The sequence below is a fragment of the Pholcus phalangioides genome, unplaced genomic scaffold (genome assembly GCF_987345545.1).
Source record: "Pholcus phalangioides strain wild (caught in Gottingen) unplaced genomic scaffold, Ppha-v1.0 ptg000017l_1, whole genome shotgun sequence".
Classification (NCBI taxonomy): Eukaryota; Metazoa; Arthropoda; class Arachnida; order Araneae; family Pholcidae; genus Pholcus; species Pholcus phalangioides.
Window position 1 is genome coordinate 17,080,227 of NW_028301610.1, and position 22,804 is coordinate 17,103,030.

The following is a 22,804-nucleotide window of genomic DNA, read 5'->3' on the forward strand; positions in this document are numbered from 1 at the left end:
CCAATAAAAAGATCACAAAGTTATAAAAACAAGTAAAAATTCCATAATTCCGAAAAGCATAAACGATACAGTTCTGCACAGGAAGACAGGATTTCATTAAATGTCAAAAATATTATTGCCAAAATAGTTATATTTATTATCGACAGGTAACGCTAAAGTTTGTTATTTATAATCACTGAGCCATAAGTAAAGTGGAGTGAGGACTGTGCGAGCCGTCGTCATACGCGACCACATCACCCTTTTGGAATGAAGCGGGCAAAACATTTCCTGACCATGTTAATGCAATGGGGCAATTCCAAATACAAGACATGTACGTTTCATTTTTTTTCACTTCTCGGCCAATAATTATGTATTCTATATCTTCAAAAAAATGTATAAAAATGAATACTTACTTTCATACACGAAAAAAATACCCTTTCTTTTCCAAAACATAAGGGGAACTATTTTTTTTATAAAAAAAACAACATACATTTCTAATATTGTGTTTTTCATTTTGGTGATGGCTTCCACTTCGAAAATTCGTATCAGTGAATATTTCAGCGAATTAACTGCTGAAAAAAGAACTTTCAATGCAAGAAATGAAATAAAAATTAGAGAGAAAAAAAAGTGTTTAATATTTTTTTTCAAACATATATATACAACAATGTGCACGTACAAGTTTTTTCCAATAAACAATTTATAAACAGGTCCACAGAGAATAATTGGGAATATTGAAATTACAATTCACAAGAGCACTCATATGTTTGCTATCAAATAATTACTTAGTTACAATGTAAACCTTTTATCTAGTATTTTATACAAACTCTAAATTTGAAGGAATTTTCCCCCCCTCCAACATATAAAATTATTCACAGCATATGCGAAATTCTTTAACATTTTCATTAGATTTATTTTCATCATGACTCTACAACTGCCATGTTTTCTCACATTGCAAGGGTACCAGAAACTAACACTTTTTCCTCTAATTAAGACTTTGTAATAATTATTGCATACATAGCTCAGCAGTAATCAACACATTAAGGAAGATGACAGGTGGTAGCCCAAAATTTCAATAAAAGATATTTCACAGGCGATACATTAGAATTTAAATGAACTTGAAACTATCCAAAAAAAACTATATTAAATTGGCATTTTCACAATTATGCAATCGAAGCTCAAGGGGGGACCAGAGGTGCCAACATGAAGAAAGCAGGGCATTGTGTATTCATTACTTGGGGAGTTGACATGGAAGAAGTCACACAAATCAAATCTTACAGGACCTATCCTAATAGACAGTCAATTATTAGAGCACAATCCAGGGGAGTGCTTCCTTGTGCTGTAACATTTTCAACATATGAGAAAGCTTTGCTCATGAAACCTGGGTAACATTCGGTAGAGCTCACCCATGATATCAGCATCGCTGGGTGGGAAAGAATAAACTTTTTTCACAAATTTATATATAATTATATGAACAAAGAGAATAAAAATATAAAGTAAGTGCAAATTCTTTCATACATGATGTGTATCGTCTCCTACTCTGTTTCACATTTTTATTTCTCAGCTGATATACTAGGAGTTCAAATGGGACAACTCCAAAAGAGTCTTTTAACAAGGTAACAGTTTGCATGGGCATTCCACATACTTTTTGCACCGTTGTTAACATTGGCGTAAGATCTAATATTTTTTCCCCTCCGTTTCAATCTTTACTGGAGCAGTTTTATTTTTCGCCTCAGTTCAGCTTTGGTGGGACTATCTGACTTCGGCACTTCAGAACTGATCTGGAAAATTAGGGCAATCCTCCCTTAACAAAGTGACTGTAGCCAGTAGACTGTTGACAAAGGATAATGCTGGAGCAGCTGCTTCAAATTCATTTCCAACATCTGATTCATCAGTGTTCGCCATGTTGTCATGATTGTGAACAGCAGTTTTCAATCTTTTAAAAATCTGTAGAAAAAAAAAAAGTTCTAATTAAAATATTAATTTCAACTACAGTAAACCTCTTATAATGGCCACCTCCGAACTACTACCATATTTTGTTGAAAAAAAAAAGGATTCTGTCTCAGACTTGACATTACAAGTAACCTACGATCAACTATTTCCAAACGAACACTTGACACAGAGTTGGAAAAATATAATTAGCATAATGAGAAAAATTTAAAAAAAAATTCAAGTTGAGTTGATTTTCAAGGCAGTCCCCCCCCCCCCCCACCACAAAATTCTATGAAAAGAATGACTGTGCTTTCTATTCCTGGGTATAAATGCTAGATAGGTGTTGAAGGCAGTGGACAACAGAAGACATGCTGTCCAATTACTAGAAAAGCTTTGTTTATGTGGCACTCCCTACTTCAAGGCATGGTTCAATCCAAAAAATGGACCTTGCAAATGGCAATTGAATAGAACTATCCAGGGCATAAATTTTTTGGGAGGGATGCGTCAATCTCCTTTTCACAAGAACATCTTCAGCTATCGGACTGAACATAAAAATGCCCTGGAAAGAAGGCTTAATTTATTTTGGATGGTCCTGTTAGTGGCTGCTGTTAGGTTTTACTGTAATTTTCCATTATAGAGTTTGCAAATAAAGTTGTTTCTAATTTTTACGCAAAAAAACAGAAGTTGCCAAAGATTTTGAAAATTATATAAATATATACCAGGTGTACAAGTATGAAATGCGGATTTCAGAAAACAGATGGTGCACCAATGCAGTTTGTGTTATAAAGATTTGACACTGCGCCATCTTGTTGTGTCATCAACAAGTGTCAGATGAGCACGAGTGATAAATTGGAAAAGTGGGTGCATAGTGTTGTATTGTTGTGTTCAATTTGTCCAAAGTTATACTGAACAAAGAGCATTCGCGGACAGCACTAATTTTTTTGTTTCAATTTGAAGAAAACTGCTGCTGAATCATACCGATTACTTCGAGAAGCTTATGGTGAGCATGCTCCATCGCAAGATACGTGTGAATGATGGTTTCGGTGTTTCAAAAGTGGTGACTTCGATGTTGCAGACAAGGAACATGGAAAACCGCCAAAAAAAAAAAGATGATGTGGAATTGGAAGCATTGCTGGATGAAGATGATACTACACAGACACAAAAACAACTCGCAGAGCAACTGGGCATTAGTCAACAAGCTGTTTTCCCTCGCAATGCCGCATGACAATGTTCAATGGTCAATGTGAAATGCTCCATCACATACGGCAAAAGCGGTTCGCGGCACGTTGGAAGCACTCAGCTGGAAGTTCTACCCTATGCCGATTACTCACCAGACTTGGCTTCTTTCGATTACCACTTGTTTGCATTGATGGGTGATGCACTTTCTGAGCAGCGCTTTGGTTCGTACGAAGATGTGAAAAAATAGCTCAATGAATAGTTCGCAGCAAAAGGGGAAGATTTTTACTGGCGTGGTATTCACAAATTTCAGGAAAGATGGGGGAAATGTATAACAAGCAATGGGGCATATTTTGAATAAAGCACTTTTTATCATTCTTCCGAATTTAACGTGTTTTTTTTTGAAAAAAAATCCGCATTTCATACTTGTACACCCGGTCTATATATATTTATAACTATATATAATAATTACATATATATATATTGCAATATAAAAGCTGTGTACTATGGTGCACAATGGCAATTTGATTGTTCGCAGCATAATTGAATACACTGGTTAATCAAATATTATGTGCCTTAACTGTTGATAACCATTTAAGTGGGGCAGATTGTACTTAAAGTTTGAAACTACTTTAACAAGGAAAAATAACTTAATATCGTACCAGTGGAGGGCGTTTAATAAGTGATCAACGTCGCTTCTGCAAAGGTTGAGGGCGATATGGAAAATTGAATATAGTAGAAACAGCATGTTTTTTCAAATAGCATTGAGAAGAGGAGCTATAGCTGTCAGCTGCGAAATTCTAAGCACAAATAACAAATGTTTTAGCAGGATGTCAAGACCTTCCTTTCACAGCTTCCACCCATTGTTTAAGAACTTCTGGGTTTCGAAGAGGGAAACCTTTATTTAAAAAAAAAAGTATATTCATTACCAGGCTTCAAGAAAGCAATAGAATCAATCAATCATTGTTCATAATAGCAGCTTAACAATGATAATTGTTTGATAATTATAACACATTAATAATATAATTAGATGTGAACATAATTATAACACTTTGATGATTATGATACATTTATGATTTTGCATATTTAGCAAAAACTGAGGTAAATAGTATTAATTGCATTTTACTACTCCTCATTCTCACATTATTTTCCCAAAATTATTTTTACCAGAAATAGAAAAGTTTAGGTCATTTGTTTCTTTGATATTTACACGGGATAATTTTAATTCTTTAAGGCATTATCAGTTTTTTTGCGCACGTCTGTGTTAATGTATAGGAAGTCTTCTCCAGTTTACTTATAGCTCAGTGTTTATAATATTCAGTGCTATCTGTTGATTAGGAAGTGTAACTATTCCATCCATGTATTTTCGCGTTTATTGAAAAAATTTAGGTCTAAGATATCACCCGTATACAAGGAATGCTGTCCTTAAAAGGCTGTCTTTGACTACATTTTCCTGGGTTCTTGTTTTTTTTTTGCAGGGTTATATCTGGCTTATTTTTTTGTTTAAGCCCATTTTTTTTGGCTTGTTATATCCACAGTGTGTTTTAAACAGGATATGTTATAACAGAGATAAAAATGTACAGACGTGAATGGGAGAAATTTTAAGGATTTCACAACCGTATTTTTTATCCACCGGTTCTGTTATAAGTGTATCGACTGTATATGCAAATTTTTTGAATTTCAAAAAATGATCCTATAAAAGCATTTGAAAAATAAGGTTAAATTGATAGTAAAAATAGAGATACATACACATTTTTTTAAAATGCGAAATTTTTTATTTAAACCGTTTCATTTATTTGAGTTGTTTTTGTGTGTGTGTGAACGAAAGTGAAATTTTTTATTTGGAATTTGTTATTGTAAATAAATGCGAAATTTCTGATCTGAATTTTTTTTGCGAAATAAATACGAAATTTCTGATTAAAAAAAATTTTCAAACATTTTTATGAAATTTACGTATCCCTAATGATGCCCCATGGGCCCCCACATCCTGAAGCAGAGTCCCTAGGCTGGGATCTTTGGCGGTCCCCTAAGCCAGACTTTTGACGGGCCCTTTTATTGTGAATTGATAAAAATACAAAAAATTATGGTGATTGCCCCGTGCTGGGCTAGACTTAAGCAGGTGCGAAGGGTGCAGCCGTACCATGTCGCTAAATTTTAGGGGCCACAAAACGAATTAAAAATACTTTGCTTACATTGAGAAAAATATGATGATTACATTGAGTTACATTTTGACTTCTTATCAAAGCAATATCTTAAGATTCTATCCAAGGCAGGGGACCCTCGAGATCTAGGATTTTGACAACCCTTTCCCGAACCCAGGGCCTGCATCTCATCAGGGCCGTCTTAGGAGCATCATCATGGGTCCCCAGGCCAAGTGATTTTTTTGAGGCCTTACATGGAAAAATCACGAAAATTTGAACCAGTCTTATTTTTTCGTGAGGCCTATCTTTTCTTGAGGGCCCCACGCCGTGTCCAGGTAGACCCATGCGTTGGCACTACTAGGGAGACCAAGATGGCACTACTAGGGACGAGTGTCCGTCTGCTTATGCGAGAAACAGGCCTGGTGCATACTGGAGTGTATGCATGTAAGTGATCAAAAGAGAGAGGCTGGTTAGGTCAATGAGTTACTTGGTAAGTGTGTATAAGTATGGGAGCATGAGAGGAAATACAGGGGGGGGGGGCCTAACCTGGTATAGGCCTTAGAAAAATCACTTTTTGAGTGGCCCCATATGACGCTCTTAAGACGACCCTGGGGTAAGCAAATGATCAGTAGTGTATTTACAGGGGGGGGGGGGTGAGCGGGCTATAGCCCAGAGCGGCAAATTTGGAGGGGTGGCGAATATTGCAACATAGAAAGAGGGGAGAGAAATTTTTTTTTAAATTCATGTTTCATAAACATGTGGAAGTGTCATTTCTACAGTAAATAACATATAATTATTAAACCATATTGTTTATTTTTGTTTTTTCTCCACACAGACTGTTGTTCAAGTAAAAAATTATATGATTGTCTAACCTTCCTAAATAGTATTGTCACAATTAGAGGTGGGAGGGTGAGTAGGCGTCTAGTGAAACAAAGCAGCACTCATTTCAAGTTACTGAAGGTGTTGGAAAAAAGACAAGTTCTGCAGACATCCCCTAAAGAAGGGGGAGGGGTATCTTCTTTGGAGGGCTGTCTATGGAGGGGGGTGTTTGTACCAACACCTTCTAGAGCAGAAAGCCTCCTCCCGAGATTCGTGACGTCATCGAGATCCGTCCTCGAGAAACCCATCTTCCCTGTAAGAACGTTTTTCAGCAGCACCACATACTATAACGCCGATGTTTTATATTTGACCCACGTTACTGTTATATTTTTCTTGATGTCAGAAAAAGAGGTTGAATTAGTAAAGAATTGAGCACTCGAACAGACGAGTTTATAGTTATAATTCAACATTATTTATAAATTTGATTATTCAGACCTGTGGAATTGAAATTTTGGAAAATTGTCTGGAAACTGTGATGAACATGCCAAGTTTTGTGATGCATTTTTGGTGACTGATTTTAAACGTGGCTCATTTTTGAATATCATGTAAAAAGTTTTCGAAAATTTGATTTCCGTATAACAAAAGGAAATCTATAAAATATGTATTATTCTAACCTTTTAAATACTAAATTAACTTTTCAGAGCATTTTTTACATAATCTATACCACCGAGGGCTCCGTGTGAACTCCCAGGTAAATTTGAAAAAAAAAAATTATTATTTTTTAATAATAAAAATAAATCAGTAACTTTGATGAATAAATAACAAATAGGCCTACGGGGCTTCGCCATAGAAATTATGTACCCGAAAGGGCTCCGTGGGTCAACCTTTACAAGAAAGGTTGAGAACCGCTGATCTATACTATATTTTGGATAATTTTTGAATTCAGATATCTCTGCGAATATTGCACTTAGAAACGTGAAAATTTCTTCATTGGCATCCAAAGAGACAGGAAAACAACTTTTTAATTCAGTTTTTGGGCACAAGTGATTCATATAAAAAGTAATTTTTTTCATTTTATTTTAATAACTATACAATCCCTTGAAACATGAATGACGTAGCTGAAATTCCTGACTTCGCACATTTACATTTCACAAGAATGACTTTAATATCTGTCATCATTTTCTTGCTATTCCCCATTTGAAAACAGTCAAGCGATTGTGGGACAATCTGTACATTCAAATAATGCAAGCACATTCAAATCACACAAGTGCACAAACCACTGGCGGGCCCCATCGAGAATTTTAATCGGTCCACGAAAACTTTTTGAAAAAGCATTTCATTACTAAAAAATACACTTTACGACGCGCGGTTAAAGATGATCTGTTTAGAATAGAAAATGTAATGCATTATGAATTTTGTTGCTAGACTATAATCAAGTACGCACAAAGTATCTCGGCACCATTGATTGGTGATGAGATAATTTCATATGCGAATGTATAATATTCACTATATATTGGAATTAAGGAATTAAATTTATCAGTGTTTTTCATCGATGTGTAGACGCCTGCAGGCCGGAGGTTGAGCAACCCCCCCCCCGCCCATTATATGGCAATCGTTTTGGATCGGAATAGAATACGAATACAGGACAGAAAAGTAAAATTTAGGCGCAACTATATTCAGTACCATTTTTTTGTTTTTGATTTATTAGTAATGTCATGGGGTGGGTAAAAAAGTTAGACTGAAATGAGAGGGGGCGGCAAAATTTGTGTAGCCCACAGGCGGCAAAAACATAAATACGGCCCTGCATATGATGAATGATCAAAGGAGTGACTTAGAGGCAATGGGAGGGGGTTGTTAAGCATATTCTATGACCCAGAGCGGCAAATTTGAGGAAAGAATGATCAAGAAAATGAGACTAGAATGGGTAAGGGGTGGCAAAATTTATGTAGCCCATAATGGTAATCATTTTTGTCTCGTCGGTCACGGTCATTTTCTGCATACGAGGGCTAATTAGACCAGGACCTACAATTTATTGCCGATTCCGAACAGCAGCCTTTTCTTTATAATCACAAAAAGGTTGGTGCATTAACCCCTCGATGTGGGATTCTTCTGTGGTCATATCGCCATTTCTGTTGAACCCCTGCGGCAGGAAAGTTTCTGACAAGGACAAACCGGGTATCAAACTAGCACCTTTTAAAGATCTTGCGACACCTCGAAACATCCTTTGGTACTTTAGGCAAGTATCTTATCGACGTGGGATACTGCACCCCGTGTAGCCCATATAGGTGGCAATTTCAATTTTAGACTTTCAAATTTGAATAAATTCGTATAATTTTTCAATGCTGCCATCTATGATAAAAAAAAAAAAAAAAAAAAACTCTCAAAAAGCAAAGTCGCATTTAGGTTGGTTATAAATAAATAAAAATTACAGGAAAAAGCCAGAGGGCCGACAAATCATACTCAGAGGCAGGTTTATAGTTTTGCCGCCCTTCTCTCATCCTAGTCTAATTTTCTGAACTGCTCATTCCTCAAATTTGCTGCCCACTTAGCCCCATCCCGTGTCATTTTGTTTACTCACATGCTTGCACACTTTCTTGGTAGGTTTTTCCGGTCACTCACTGACCTGCTTACCTCACTCTCTAGTTCACTCTTTTGGTCATTCATGTGCTTGCACACGCTCTAGGTCGCTCACTAACCTGGATCCTTGTTCTGTAGGTAACTCTTGTCACTCCTCATACGCTTGAAACTATATAGGTCACACTTTTGGCTGCTCACGAACCTGGTTCCTTGCCCTCTAGGCCACTCATATGCTTGTACACGTTCTAGGTCACTTGTTGACCTAGTCTGAGTATAAAATTATATATATTATATTATATATATATAGGGCTCCATCTCTCAATAATACAAAAATTATTTGCTTTGAGCCCCTCAAAATGTTTAAGTCCTACCATTATTTTCAGTAACTTTTTGCTTATGGTTAGAGACTTTGGTCCAAAGTTAAGACTAGTTGAACTTTGGTTTAAAACTGTCTGATTAATCAAGGGTAAAATATAATTTCATACCTAAAATATCTTTAGGCACTCATGACAGATCTTATTGGACCCGTTGGTTGCCATGTGACACTTCAGAAATCATTGCTGCGCTTAAATTAGTTTCTTTTTTTAATGGGGAACTTATTAAATAGACTTTAGGCATTTTATATAGATAAATATGGCTAACCGAATTATGGCTAATGATCTATTGAGAAAAAAATCCCCATCAAGTGTGATCTCAAAACTGAATTTGAATTTCCACTTCCAGTATATGAAATCAACCTGAAGGGTAGCTCCATCAGCCATACTAAACAAGATTAACAAACTCAGGGCTGTCTTAAAAGCACCATGGGTCCCCGGGCCAAGTGATATTTCTGAGACCCCATCAGGCAAACTCCTTGAAAACTAAAACAATATTATTTTTGTGAGTCCCCTCTCCTCTTGAGACCCCCAGGTCATGCCAGGATGGACCCAAGCATTAAGGCGGCACTGCATAAGCTTCATACAAATTGATGTTACAACTAGTTGACAAGAAAGAAAAAAAATTACACTTGAGAGAAACTTTAAAAATTTCTTAAAATATATTATTTTACAAGATATACTGATATATTCAGTATATCTTGTATTAACAAGTGAAGAACGACATTCATGTCATATTATTATTTTAAATAACCATACACATATGGAATTGTAAGTGCCTACTATGATCGGAAACATGTTTGACACAAGCTGGACATTCTGAGCTTGAGCTTCTTCGTGAGCCATGATGTAGTGTGAAAAAGAAAAAAAAAATTTAACCGACTGTCAATCAATGCGTAAGGGGCAAATATGTGTAAAAAAAAATAAAAAATAAATTGTGTAAGGTATCTAGCCTGGATAAGTGTACAGGCAGCAGCTTTTACCGTTTTAAGAAAGATAGAGGGGACGAGAAAGAGGATGATCACAAGTCAAATATTTAGTGGTTGAGAGACCACTACAAGAATAAAATATAAAGTCCTCTCAAATCCAAAATGTACCTCAATGTTTGTGAATAATGCAAGTCAGTGTGAATATATCTTGAAGTGTATATATATATAAAAAATCTGATTGGGAAACTAATCGGCTAAACAGTGATCACGAAACAACACAACCAAGGAACACGAATAAAATTTTCCACGGGAGACAGGACATGAGTTGCGAGAGAGGAGACAACAAGGAAGAAAAAAAAAAAACGAAGTGTGTCCATGAAAAGAAACGCCACGATCGTCCTACTGAAGACGGGGGAAAAAAACGAGTTTTCCCTCACATAGACACTCATCCGAAAAGAAAATAGAAATGGCGCTCAGGTTTAGGTCTTGACAATTCAACTCAATCACAGTACTGAAATCACACATTCATAGAGAAGAGAGAAAAAAAAATTTACATGGCGTCACAACAAGCAGATTACATAATATCACAATACCAAACATGTCAGTGATTTAGAAGTAAATATATAATCAACGAGATTAGAGCTCAAAAAAAAAAAAAAAAAAAAAAAAAAAAAAAAAAAAAAAAAAAAAATCATTTTTCAACCGTGGCAAAATACGTTAGATACCATTAAAAAAATAATAGTTGCGACAATTTTAGTACAGTTACGCCAGAATACTCCTGATATTTAAGAGTGCCACACGAAAAATTTACCACAGGTTCGCCTAGTCTGAATGGCACCACTAATATGTCGCGATACTATTGATACTATTTATACTGCGTGTTAAACGATACCACATGTCTAAAACGCGGCCGGAGATGCGAACGAACTAGTTTCATTGGCGCGACATATTATATAATACAAGGAAATTATGAACAGGACATTGCGAAAATACTTTTTCAATTAGAGAATTACAATTTAATTTTATTTATTCATGGAAAATACTTCGACTCTAAGCATTTTTGACCCGGTGGTGTCTGCAAAAGACGTATAATAATTGTAATATGTATACAGTATAACACAAGATGTAACACAAAGAAATAAAACATTAACTTGGTTGCATTAAAAAACATGACCAAATATTCAAAGAAAAAAAAATTTTGTTTTTCTTGAAAAACTAAAATCATTGACTTGAGACTAAAATCATTCTTGGCTCCTAAGAAATTTGGCTGGCACCTATAATTATTTTACGATTTGGCAATCCTTATTGTATGTGTCGCTATATGATGTAGCATATGGACAGTACATGCAGCTGAAGCGTAGTTCTCTGCCATTCTGGTGAGCAGCTCTCGTGGCTCTTCTCCTTGTAAACATATAGACTGAAAATTTAAGAAGAATTAGTTTTTGTTAGGAGGTTCTAATATTAATGTTTTTTAAATGTTAAATTAAACTATGGAAAATAATTGTTTCAAATAAAAATTACTAGTTTGAATTGAAAATAAAAATAATCTTTCTCAATTGCAGATCCATGTGTTGTAGTGATGGAAGATTTTTACTCTTGTTAACACATTCATATCAAAAAACAAGGTCTCATTTTTAAAAAGTGTTGGCACAGAGCAACGAGTATTTTGTTTTGCGAACTCTGTAAAGTACCATTACACAAAGGAAATTATTTTTACATAGTATTATACAGCAGAGCCCCAATTTAACACTACCATCTATCTACCATCTATGCTAAGCGGGGGTTAGCGTTTTAACAGGTTTCACTGTATTAAAAACAATATAACAGTTTTGAATAAATATGTTGAAGTATTTTTATATCATTAAAATACCTTGTTTGATACGAAAGTTTTAGCAAAAAATTGCCTGATGTGAATGTGTTACCAAGAATGAATATATAAAAGGCTGAATGTGTGATGTGGTAAAAATGGCATCAAAATAACCAATTTTGTTTTTCAATGTGAAAGTATCAAATTGAAAGAATAGGTTTCTGATTTATGACAGTCATGAATTAGGCCATAGATGTAAATATTCACTTCTACACTTCATATAGAGAACTTACACTTATTTATATAGTTATGGTTCAACCGATAAAACTATTTCAAGCATCAATTGTTTCAATATTTCATTTACCAATACCAATACCATGGGTGGTAAATACAGGGTTCCAATCATTGCTGTTATAGCAATGCATACCCCCTTTATTTGGTGCCGCCATCTGCTAGCGTTGTTTGCGTATAGCCATGATTCATGTATGCAGACTTAGTTACATATTTGTGCTCCACTTTTATGAAGCTGGCGCCCTAGTGGGCTTCTCATGTTTGCATTTACTTGTTGTTCTTGCGGGGTTCGTGACGCTCTCTCTTCGCACCGAAGAGGGACTGGATATATGACTGTGTTTATTCCACTCTAACGATTGCGTACTATGGTACTATTCTTGGCTCCGGGGAGAACAGGGCCGCTGTCGTGGGAAGTTATGGGCAAAGAAAAAATGGAATCTTCTAAGGGCCGGGTCATGTTACTTTAACAATTTTTACTTAATATTTACAAAATTTTATTTGCAACCTGTATTTACATTTGGTAGATTATCTAACGTATAAATATTTAATTTTAATTCTTGTATATTTACTTCAATATACAGCAGCAACTCGTTAGTGAAATGAGGACTCTCAAAATTCTGGCATCTTAGACATCTTGACCATTTCCATGACCAAAACTGGTATGGAAATGGTTTGTTTTCTTTAATGAAAAGAAATTTAATTAAAAATCTTAATCTTTCCAATTTTTTTTTTTTACTTCACAGAGCTTTTCCCTGACTTTTATCAAATACTTGCATATTTCCCTGTGTGTGTGTGTGAATTTTGCCAAACATTCTACATTTTCTCTGATTTTTTTAGGTCACTAGGAATCAAAATATAAATTAAACGAAACAAATATCACGAGATTTTAGGAATGAACTATTAAAAGAATCAACTGGCTAATTGTAGTCAGTTCTGCAACTAGGGGGGAAGAGCAGGTGAGTCGGGTGCCGGACCAGAGGGGGGGGGTGCCAATTTCACCCCTTAACTTCTCCTTCAATATTATGGGGGGCTCCAATATGCATGATTGCCCGGCCGACCAAGCATCTAGTTGCAGCCCTGACCACAGTTAACAATCTCTGCAGTGAGCATTAGCCAGGGGCCTGTCCAGCTGAAATTCAGGCCCATTTTCTAGACCCTTCACAAAGTTCCAGATCTAAAAAAAGGTCCTTCACAAAATTTTAGATCTGAAAAACAAACCCCTCACAAATTAATGAAATCATAAATTTGGTATTTGATTGTGATAAATTAACTAGATTATTTTGCTTCCCACAGAATTACTTATTTTTCACAAAATTAATGACCTTTATCACAAAAATAAGGAAAATTTTCACAACAACAAGACCCTACAAAAAGTCTGTGAACTCACCTATAAAAGACTAGATATGAAAAGAGAAACAGTACTGGTCAGTTATCAGGATAACAGCCAGCTGGAGATGAAAAAACCAGTGAAACCATTAAGTGGAATTGTTTTGATTTAAAGAAAAAAAGCCAATAGTCATCCCGGTAACTGACCAATACCATGGAAAAACTTGCTGGTGTTCTGTTCACTGACTAGCAAATGCTAGCAGCTATCCAGGGGCAGGACTAGGACCAACCAGCATCACCCCCATATTCAACAGAAAAAAAATTCAACATTGAACTGCTTTAAGATGAAAGTATAAAAACATTAAACCAAAGTGGAATAACCAGAGAGCGTTGATGAAAATTCTGGGGAAGACGCAGAGAAATCCATAAATATAAAAGAACCAACTGGCTATCAACAGAGGCATCACCATCACAGACAGGGTTGTAAAAAACCCGGGTTTTTTGGGCAAAATTGAATTTTCTTTTTCCACAACCACAAAATATCTAATTTAAACATGAGTACATCTTACACATTATGCCTAAATATATATTTTTAGTGCATGTTAAACTATGTATTCGATTAATAAAATTGGGAATAATAAAATAAGAGAATAATTGTTCAGTTACAGCTCAGGCGAGATTTTTGGGCAAAATGGAAGAAAAATTTAATTTTCTTTTTCCACAACTTCAAAATATGTAACTTAAACATGTATGTACAACAGGGTGGGTTGAAAAAAAATGAAGTTTCATTTTCAAATTGCTATAGTGCGGAAAAGTTGGCTCTTTTAATAAATAGAAAAACAACAAAAAATTTTAAGATCAGTTGATATCTTCCGGTCGCGCATACTACTTGAAGATTATGAAAATTGACAAAATTGAACATTTTTCTTGATTTTTTAATATTACCTAAAATTTGACGATAACATTATTATATATTAATTTCACTTTATACAAGAAACCTGCCACGTATAGCAACAGACCTACAGAATGCCTTCACCTGGCTGACGATTTTAACAGGCAAATTTTCTGGGTCGGGATTGTATTATCGGCATCTTGAAAATTCAAGCTAAGGCTTATTTTCTGCTTAGGTGTTATTTTCATATAAGAAAAACTATACTTTTTATTCTGTTTCAATTGAAGATGTTCGTTGCCAATGTTCAATTCAAGAATCTCACAGTTATTTTCTTTTCATTATGAGATGTTATTTTTGTCTCTTGATATTTCAGTTATGAAAGTCTGATGTATCTGTATAAAACTTATAAAAAAGTATTGCAAAAACATGTAAATATTTTTTGAATGAAAATTCAGTTTACATACATTGGTTTACTTCTTCACAGATGCTTAAATTTATTTATACAAGGATTTGTGTGTGTGTGTGAAAAATTATTGTGTATTATAAATAAATTTCTGTAGGTATGCTTATCACATATATCAGGTATATTTTTTAAACTAAGGTCCAAGGTTACAATTTTCTGTTTGTGATTTCTTGTAAAATATTTTAATATGTGGATCTCATACCTAAATGCTTACATAAAAAGGTAGAAGAATTATAAAAAAGGGTGTTTGTGATTCCAAGAAATTATTTATTATCACATTTTTGTTCCTAAAAAATCATTAAAAAATATTTCAAAATATACATATTCTAAACACTGCACTATGCAGCAATTTTCGGAATACATAAACTAAGCTCAAACTAAAATTTTAACCTGAAAGTAACACATTTTCTTCGAAAACAAACAATATTCCCTAAAAAAACCAATTTTCCCCAAAAAAACCCAGCTCGGGGGGTGGGGGGAATGGGTATCTACCTGGGGAGCAAATTTGACAACCCTGATCACAGAGGCTATCCACTATAGCAGAAAGCCTTCTCACAAGATTCGTGACATCAACCTTGGTTGTCAAAATCAAGTCCTTGTAAAGTTCTTGATCATTCTTTCCAGTAGCACCAAAAATTAGCAGCTCAACACACACTAAATTTGTAACTCTGATATGTTATATATTTGACCCTTGTTGCAATTATATTTTTCTTAATGTTATAGAAAAAGGGTTGAATTAACAAAGAAATGAGCACTTGAATAGATGAGTTTATACTTATAATTAAACATTATTTTCAAGCATCAATTAGGGCCAGCCTTTTTAATAAAAACTTAACATTTGAAAAAATAACCCTTTGACCTCAAAACTTCACTAAAAGACATTAATTTTTCAAAACTTCATTTCTGTTGATTTTACCAGAAAAATATCCATTGAATACCAAAAGAAAATTGAGACTAATTCAACTATAGTCAAACCTCTCTTGAAAAACTCTATATCACAAAAAATGAGAAAATGCTTGCATTTACTGTACTAAATCAATGCATTTTCACGACTCTGTCTAGAAGAAATTTTTAAAAAACCATATCTCGAAGGCCAAGCCTAATGATAGTAAAAGGAAACACGTAAATTCCATTTCTTTTGGGCAAATCTGGCTTTTCTCTGGAGATAAAAGAAACTGATAAAGGATTATTCGTAATACAGACAATTGTGTTGATGGATCTTGTCAATCACAGGCGGATACTATGGTTGACGGGGTGAATGTCATGTGGATGGCTTGTTCAGCATGACAAAAAGTCAGCCAACAGACAATTCAAAATTGCTTCAAGAAAGCTCGAATTTCACTGATTTTCAAGCCATATATATACTAGCGTGTCGCTGCATGGGGGTTGTAACATGCAACCCCCCCCCCCCCCCGCTGCAGTTCCAATCCATTCGTGGGTACAAAAACCTCCATTGTGTTTGTTGAAAAAACCTGATTCCAGGTGGGTCCAGTTCAAACATCCTTCACAACACAGTACAAATTACTGAACAATCAATTGTGAATGCTTACACTGCATGATCCACATGCTAATGTATAATGTGCATTATGATAAATATTGACAAAATTTCAAAACATTGGGACATTTCTTAAAAACACTTAAAGCTAGAAATTTCATTTTCCGATTCTGTGGAAATGAACAATTAAAAACAAACTTGTAGCAACTTCAATGATACAGAAATTATTGCTGATTCGGGTAACAAAAATACAGAAGATGATGCTCCAGAGGAATTAGAAAAAGTAACAGTGTGAAAAATGCTGAAGTGCTTAACACATGCTGTAAAAACGTTGCACCATTTTGAGGAGCAAACAGAAGATAGGGCCCAGAATATTTGCAGCTCTTGCTAGTATGGACGAAATTGTGAAGGCTCAAAGAGCAAAAAAAATATGCATCAACCTATATAAGCTCATGGATTATTTTAAATAAGGTATGTAAATAAAATTGAAGAAAAAAAAATTCTAGCATATTTAAATGTATTTTCATATAGCGTGGTTGAATATTGAATGTGTAACTTATAATTTCATTAGTTATATAGTAAAATATAGTACAGTATTTTTAAGTTTTATCAATAGAATTTTTGCAGTGTTCTCCTTTCTTAATAAAAGGAATATACTCTTTTCCACAGTTTTTCTTTCATTTAATGCACCTTCCGTAACTCTTCATGCACATCATTTTTCCATTTCTATTTATTTTATTTTTTGCAGTCTCCTACTGTTGCCTGTCAACACCAAAGTCATCAGATACCTTCTGCATTGTCTCTTCCTTGCCCAGTCTCTTGATTGCCTCAAGTTTTTGTTCAATAAATACAACAACTTACTTTCTTTCCGTCATCATACTTGTACAAATTTCAACTTTTAAACAACACAACATTTGTGAAATTAACACACAGACACACATGCATGCAACAGATGATAAACTGATCCACATACAATGATAAACTGCACTGCACTGAGTAGTGAGTTGTGACATTAATGAATTTCCTGTCCCCCCCCCCCCCCGATCAGAAACAACTAAAATCTTTCTTAGGCTGTAGTGGGTTCTATCATCGGTACATAAAATATGGGCACGAGAAGAAAAATTCCTTAATTGCACTTTTGAAGAAAAATACACCATTTGTATGGAATAACGAGGCTCAAGCTGCATTTGAGGACATTAAGAGTGCTTTATTAAAGCCCCCTGTTTTGGCATTGCCAGATCCCTCAGCAGAGCTGCAGATAACAACAGATGCATCATGTAAAGGTGTAGGTGCAGTTCTTGAACAGAAATACCCCAATGGTGAAGTGAAACCCTTGTATTTCATTTCTAAAAAATTGAATCAGTCCAAATCTAAGTATAGTGCCACTGTTTTGGAATATTTTGCCATCTATTGTGCACTGAATTTTTTTAGACCATTTTTAATTGGAAGAAATTTCAAGGTCTACAGTGACCATAAACCTCTGCAGGGCTTTCTATCCAATAAAAATCCATCTTCCAAAATATTGCATGGAAATTGGCACTAGAAGAATTTAATTATGAGATATGTTATGTAAAGGGAACATTAAACGCAGTAGCTGACCATTTGTCTTACACAGTCAACACTTTCACCATCGTTTTTCCTGAACCTGATGAACTTTCATCAATGCAACAAAACGATAATAAACTGAAAGTAATAATTGACAATGTTAAAGAATCTAACACAGATCCTAAATATAGAAACTACCTCATTGATGAAAGAGGTATATTGATACATTTGTCTAAACGACACTCAAAATCTCCTCTTCAAGATTTGCGAAAACAAGTTTGTGTCCCTCATCGCCCCAAAGCTAGTGTTGGAGTCTGTACATTCAGAAGCAGGAGGTCATTTGAGATTCACCAAGACATACTATCGCCTAGCAGAAAATATCATGGTTATATACATGAAAATATACATGGATTTTTTTTCTAATAACATGTACACAGACATTAAGAATTTTGTAAACTCGTGCACAACCTGTCTTTCTTGTCACAGTGCTTTCAGGGTCACTTCTGCCCCAAACGAGCCAGTAGATCAAAGTGAGATTCCAGGTGAAAGGTGTCACATGGATGTGTTTGGTCCCTTAAAAACTACTAAATCAGGCCACAGTTATGTTCTATTCATGATAGACGCTTTTTTAAAATACATAGATCCACTGCCAGACCTCAAGTCGACAAAAATAGCTTAAGCTTTTTTCAACAATTACATTGTACATAGAGGCTGTCCACACACATTAATAACAGACAATGCTAGATATTTCACTAGAATTCACTGAATTTTGTAAAATACATGGAATACAGAAAAGACACATTTCCATATATTCTGCACACGTCAATGGACAAATAGAAAGGCCAAGATATCAGATTACCATACACTTTGAACACACACGAGTCCAAATTAGAGTACATACAGCACTTGGTACAAACATTAAATGAAGTGTTTCAGAAAGTTTTTCAAAATTTAAAGGAACAAGAAGTTAAACATATGGCTCACAGTAGAATTGGAAAAAGTAATGAAAAATTTGATTATTTAATTGGGTCATTATGTTTTATAAAAACTCCAAATTTAAAACCAGGGTTGTCACAGAAGCTCAAACTTAAATTCGAAGGTCGAGTGTTGGAGAAATTTTCAAAAGTCAATTATAAAGTTTGTCATGTACATAACACTTGAAAAACATTCAACACACATTGAAACAGAATGATCCCATACACTCAACGATTCTCACACTTGCACTTGGTGAACACAGAAGGGATTGCAATTGGTGAGCCAGGTGGTGAACTTGAGGCGAATGACAACCCTAAACCTCAAGCCTGGTACGACCTAAGGCCAAGAATTTAACTCTTGAAAAATGATGCCATTCAAAATTTTCAAGATGCAAAATTTTCTGATTGATTATATGAGTGTTTTGAAATATACTTTCATGAGATCTACTCTATCCATGCCTACAACATAATTTTTTTCATGCAGGCATTGTAAAATAACTTGTGTTGAGGTGACACAATTGTCATTGATTATGATGTTGTCCAGAGTGTTCTGGCTGTGAGGTGGAAGAACAAAAGTGCTTGTTCAACAACAGATCAAAATAGGCCTATGCCATGGTAATGATGTGGATGTGCTCTCAATTCACCAAAGTTTGCAATCTGACCACTGACAACATTTTGGAGTATTCCCAAGGCCAAAAGTTGCAAGGGTTATAGTAGTGTTCACCTGTTAGGTGAACATGGCGGCCAGGTGTCGTGTCATCTTGTTATTGTCAAAGTGGTCCTTCAGAAGCTGCCTCGCCGGTGTTGCAAAGTGCATCTTGATAAAAGTTGCGCTATCCACCACTAATGGACGAATATAAAAAAAATTTAGGCTAAGCAAATTCATTAAGAGCGAAGAATGTTTTCCCTCAAGAAAAACTGTCCTTAGTAATGTTCCCCCCGGGACTTTATGACCCATTCTCATGTTAGAAGACACATTATTACGAGATCAAAAAAATTATCTCATACATACACTTCATTTTAACAATGATGCATATAAAATTTTAGGTGCCAAAACTGATTTTCTAGTCACCCCGGCATTTCGGATTTGTCCAACCCTGCTATTCACACAATGATGCTGTTGAAGTACCGAAAGAACGTGGTTGCGCAAAATAGATTATACTGCTGGCTAAGTACAGCATCATCTACTTGTACATTTTAAAGTTTTTTTTTTCTTTCGCCAAAAGAAAACTCCATTGCTTCATGCAATGGATCCATGCTAATTTTCAAGCCATTCCGACCAGCAGTTCTAATTCATGTTTTGGAATCAGAACTTTAATTATAATCACCCTGCATGTAGGCGATTATTTTTCATAAATCACTTACTGTACATCCTAACCAAACGGTGACCCAGTCCATATTCCAAGGAATTTCTAACTGAAAATATTTTTGGGCAGGGATCACCGGCCACTTCACGAACTGGCCAATTTCGGGATTTTACTACTGTACAGTAGAACCTTGATTAACTGGGGGTAATGTTGAAAATATGTAAAAATAATTCAATATTAAGCCTGTGTGTGTGGTGGCGTTATACAGTAAGAGATGTGCTGCTTTCTATAGAAAGAAAATGAAAATGTCTGTGAGGTAATGTTACTAACTAGTATACTGGTTTCTTTTTGGATTATAAGACACCTGCTCTTAGCATGCCATTGAAGTCACTACTGTTGCTGCTTCTTTATGAAGGGGGGGAAAAAGCCTGTGAGATAATACACCACCACCACATATTTGCGATGTAATCCTCATTCATGAATTTGCGTAAGATAGAGCATCAGAAAGTAGCGCAAAGTTAAAAAATGCAGTAAGAATGAGAAATTTTGAGCAATTGAGATACTTAATACCAAAGAAAATTTATATTCAGGCTAGTTTTAAGAGATTTTTTTGTAAAAAACCACACATCATCTTACACCATTTAAAGATATACCATCAGCATGTACCCCAAGAATAGAAAATGTTGTAAGAATAAAACATATTGGCTAATAATCAACCAATGTGATATTTTTAAAAGAAAAAAAATTATATTTAGGCTACTTTTATCTGATTTTTTGAAAAAAAATTAATTTAAATCAAACAACCCTGCTTTACACATTACTCAAGTGCAGTGTATTTTTATTCTTTGAGAGAGATAGAAAAAAAACATTTGTTACTGAACCAGTACTTACTTTACTGTGGTAATTGCATACAAAATCCTTTCTTAGGTTGGCATTCAACCACTTCCTCTACAGATCTTATCTATTTCGAAAAAGCAGAGAGACAATTTTGGTCCTGAGGAATAATTTCCTTTGCAATATGGAACACAGTACTTGCTAGGCATATTTCTAAAAGAGCCAAAGAGTGAGATGTAAGATAAAATGCAAGTGTTTTTAATACAAATATAAAGGTTACAATAGGAAAAATAAAAAAATATCTGACCAGACCAGTATCAAATGTTTGCCCCCATGCCCAGCCCTTAAGGGTTGATTGTTGGATTACTGACGGGCCAGGTAAACCTATGAAGAATGTGAAATAGAGACTGTTTGGTGTATGTCAGGAAGTGTGTGAATGTTGTGTAGTGTTTGAGAGAAAGTTTTTGTCTTAGCCTGGTCAAATTTGGTCATGGCTTCAAGAATTTTTGCCTGGATAATTTTTTGCAATGCCGCCACACCTGTAATAATTGGAGGAAATAAGTTCTTAATTAATAAAAGTTCAGAAACAGTCCACATCAATTTTTCACAAGTTCACATCAGAATTTAAATAAGTGATCAATTATATGTGTCAACAGTGAATCATTCTAAGACCCCATTTACACATTCCAAAGTAAAATTCCTAGGGGTAACATCAGATATGGTTTTTTTTCAAGCTAGTACTTTTTCGTTCAGCCAGTACCTTCCGTTCAAGGTGGATATTTTTTATTTTTTGAATGATAAATAGGTGCCAAGATATATCATGAGTAAATAGTTACCGTACATTATTTGCAAGATATATCATGAGTAAATAGTTACCGTACAGTATTTGCAAGATATATCATGAGTAAATAGTTACCGTACATTATTTGCAAAAATATTTCAGACATAAAAGTGATATAAATAGATGCCAAATTAACAACACAAAAAGGGATAAATAGGTGCCAGATTATTTACAGTTCAAAAGTTCACAATATTATATGTAAAACATTTTCCTATGGGAGTGAGGCATTTGAAGGTGCCAAAATATATACAGTTCAAGAAATACAAAATGTTTTGAATTAAGCATTCTCCCAGGGAAGGTGGAATATTTGTTTAGGTCGTCTGTAAATTTTTCTTCTTGAGATCCTAGGTGGTGGAATTTAATTATAATTCACAATCTCACTAATATGAGAGTATGCTGAGTTAGTCATTCGATCAAATTGATTTCTATTAAGTTTTTTAATGTATTTCCATATATGACTAATATTGAGATCATGTCTTATATTCTTGTTTCTAAGATACCAAGGTGCTCCAGTAAATTTTCTCTGTCTTGTTTTGACTAGATTGAAGAGACTTAATGTTCGCTTTGTTGGCATATGCCCATGCTGGGGAGGCATACAAAAGAGTAGGCTAGGTCTGATAATAGATTTGAATAATAAAATTTTATTTTTAATGGAAAGTTTGGCTCTGGGAAAAGTAATTTTGTTCAGAGCCCTTAAGATACTGTTAGCTTTGTTTTGTACACATCTAATATGTTGTTTGAATGTCAATGCACTGTTAAGGATACATCCACACACAAAATATTTAATTTGATTAACAGGACTAAGTGAGTAATTGTTGACATATAGTCTTCCAAGTCTGGAAATTTTTTTGCATCTGGTGAACCAGATGAACTGGTATTTGTTACTATTTAATACTATGTCAGAATCTTGACACCATTCAGTAATGTCATCTATAGTGTCTTGTAAAATGTCGACAGCATCCCCTGCATTTTTATGACGACATATGATAACAGCATCATCAGCAAAGAGTGACAGGATACTTGCTTGAGGCGCAGGAAAGTCATTGAGAGATGTATAGTAGAAATAATTGAGGTCCCAGGACACTTCCTTGGGATACAGCTGCAG

General features: G+C 34.9%; 1 long non-coding RNA gene across 2 annotated transcripts; it reads right to left on the bottom strand.

The window, feature by feature from the left end:
* Positions 1-653: 653 nt before the first annotated feature.
* LOC149072460 (uncharacterized) lies at positions 654-21,760 on the bottom strand. Of its 2 annotated transcripts, XR_016194399.1 has the most exons (4): positions 20,916-21,760; positions 8,741-11,341; positions 3,747-3,982; positions 654-1,923 (listed from the first exon to the last, which is right to left on the bottom strand). It is a non-coding gene; the product is annotated as an uncharacterized LOC149072460 (long non-coding RNA). The 2 variants fall into 2 exon arrangements; XR_016194398.1 differs by lacking the exon at positions 20,916-21,760 and having other exon boundaries at positions 8,741-13,635.
* Positions 21,761-22,804: the final 1,044 nt, after the last annotated feature.